Below are 3,203 nucleotides of genomic sequence, written 5' to 3'. Positions count from 1 at the left end.
ACCTTTAAGACTACTTAAATGACATGTAAACTGCTAAATCTGATACGATGTAATCCTTCATTCGCCCAGGAGTGGTTTTATGTAGGGACATAACGACCCATAATAATGTTATAAGGCAAGGCAATTTCACTCTTTAACTCCTCCCTTTGGGGTTGTACTTAGTCAACTCAGGTTAGGATAAATTCCCAATATTTCAGACCAGTTCCATCTAATTGAAAATGGCTTCTGGATGGGAGCTGACACGTCTTGATTGTAAAACAGTGTCCAGATGAACACGGTTAACTGCAAAATGTAATGTGAGTTATCAGAGGGACAATTCATTTTAATAATCCTTTAGCTCAAAAAATCTGATAATTCGGTTTTTCACACAGTGCACTCATGTGCCTCATACGTGCCTAAGGACAATCACTATATGCACTTGTTGATGCTGAGATCCAAACATGGGCTTTCGTGGATGAAATGTGTAAATTCTGTCAACAATTTGCAAAGACAGTAAGAGTTTTTGTGTAAATCCTTCACAGAATGAAATGAAGAATAGCTTCAAGCTGTTGTCGATCTCTAGAATCTGTTGGCGCGTTGGTGGTCCATTGGCGGAGTTAGTGATGGAGAAAAACTATAATATCCAAAATGAAACAACAAACCCGCGTGTGCTAAGTCTATCCAACACTTTATTTTGCTCCCACTGTTTCACAAAGCTTCACATTTTATACAAAAGAGTCAAAACAAAAAACATGGCTTCCAGTGCTACATCCTCAACATTAGTTTAACTTTAAATAACAACAAACATTATAACATCTACTGTACAAACCTGCACAATCCGCTGCCACACTGCACCATTTCATGATGCCAGGACACGATACTACAAAAACAATCGTCTTCTACAAAAACACAAGTAAAAAAACTCATTTCAACATTTGTTCTAGAAAATTATGAATTCAGTAAGAAACATTTGTTAAAAGTCCTAAATTACAAGCCTGAGTTTAAGAGACCCATAAATATATCATCGTTCATATTGACAATGTGGTTAAAGATGCACTATGCAGCTTTTCTTGTAGGGTCTGTCACATGCTTGTTACCCAGGAGATGCTTTTGTTTTGCTGTGAATGTTCCACAGTATGGGATTAAAACAATTTATCTCCACTGAGACAAGCAGGTCACGCAAGCAGGCCATCTTACAGGTCAGATCTATGGAGAGGTAAGAATGCTGTTGTTCCTGATGTTTTTCAAAGTATTTGTAATTAAACAAGATAGATAAGTCTAATGTCATACTATGGAACATTCCAGGCAAAGCAATAAAAACTCCATGGAGACAAGGAGATGGCAAATTTCTTCACCAGAAAAGTTACAGAGTGAACCTTTAAGTTTTGGATGAAGATAAATTTGTGTTGTGTGGTTAAACTAGGACTACACTAGTACTAAACCAGGGCTAAACCAGGACTAAACCAGGACTAAACCAGGATCTAAACCAGGATCTAAACCAGGATCTAAACCAGGACTAAACCAGGACTAAACCAGGACTAAACCAGGACTAAACCAGGACTAAACCAGGACTATCACTGATTCAAGGAGGATTTTGTTCCACTGTAAAATGATCCTAACAGTATTACCATGTGTTTTTTCTAGACACGTTTAATTATCCCCAAAAATCCTGGAATATCAAGTGTCAAGAGTCTCTTATTTAACCATTTCAACTTTTCCATTCTTCTCCAAAGGTCTTTGCTAATTTAGATGCCAATATTCCCTTGGGGCCTTGTACACAACAGCTGTAAATCAGAGGAGCCATTGTGATCGAGTATTTCAAACTACATATTTCTCCTGAATCTGCAAAACCAAAAGATGCTGACAGAGTATTTTGGAGGCTGCCCTGAGCTGTTTAACACCAGTCCACAATTCAAATGATTTGTCCACATGGATGGGATGAATTATCAGTGATGTCAGTGGATTTACTCATAGATATCGGCAGTGGTCCAATATCAAAGTTTTAACCTATATTTGGCTCTCAATCTGTGTGTTGCATTTGTCTTTTTGAACTCATGACTGAAAAATGAAAATAGAAGAGAAATGAGGCTAAAATATGTCTGTATGTTTACACAGTGATTTTTTATATGTCAGATAAATAAAATACAATGTGTTATTTTTACAAAAGCAAACATTTTTTAACTTTACTATAGCTTAACATGAGTTTTTTTGGTCCTTTCTATGGATTTTAAAATTGTAATATCAGTAAAATATCGCCAAATGTTCGTTATTGACTCAAAAATCCTTATCAGACCATCTCTAGTCCACACTGGGTTTGCAAAAGTTTTTCTATTAAAAGTTAGTTGAAAAAGTCTATGTTGGTTCTTATTAATAAAATCACAGTATCCTTCAGCGTGACTGTCAATATTTTTACGCAAACATTGTTTTAAATTGTAGCTAAGCAAAACGTGTAAACTAAAAATTGCTATAACTACGACTATCACTGCAATCTTTTAACATTTTCCCTAAAACATGGCAGTCATTTGTTGTTTAATACATACATTTCTTTAGCAGCTAGTGTGGCATCAAAGTGTCTTCCTTCTATTGGCAATCAGAGGTGTACATTTACAGTTTTGCTTAATGGATTTACAAAACTAACATATTTCTGCAGTAATATCTGAATTCATATGATGTAAGAGCATGTTTAGTAGTGCCCAGCAAAACTACACTGATTGGTCCCATTTGAGCAAAACATGAGCTTATTCCCAGAGGTGGGTAGTACTCAGTTACATTTGAGTTTTAATAAAATTGTACTTCTCTGACTAGTTTTAAGCCACCATAGTCTTACCATACTTTTACTCCTACTTGAGTAATATATTGTTCAGCGTAACAGTACTCTTCCATGTTGATAATACGAAATGATCTGAACATTTGTGTTTTTTGCACTGCTCCTTCAGATATGATTTAGTTTGTCTCATTTTTGTGTCTATCCTTTTAAAATTCCAGGTTAGTTTTGTTCTTCAAATTATAAATCAGATGTTACGTCCGTGCAGTTACTCTTGTAATTACCCAACAGGGAGCAGGCCCACCACCTGAAAAATGGTCCCGGAAACACTTTTTGACTTTTATTTGAGTAATTTCATGAACCATTTAGCATGTCTACTTGAGTAATACCATTTTGAAGTAAAGTTAATAACTTATTTTTGGATACTACACCACCCACCTCCGCGTAAACCTCCATCCAC

The sequence above is a fragment of the Periophthalmus magnuspinnatus genome, chromosome 15 (assembly GCF_009829125.3).
Source record: "Periophthalmus magnuspinnatus isolate fPerMag1 chromosome 15, fPerMag1.2.pri, whole genome shotgun sequence".
NCBI lineage: Eukaryota > Metazoa > Chordata > Actinopteri > Gobiiformes > Gobiidae > Periophthalmus > Periophthalmus magnuspinnatus.
Note: the sequence above shows the minus strand (reverse complement) of the source record.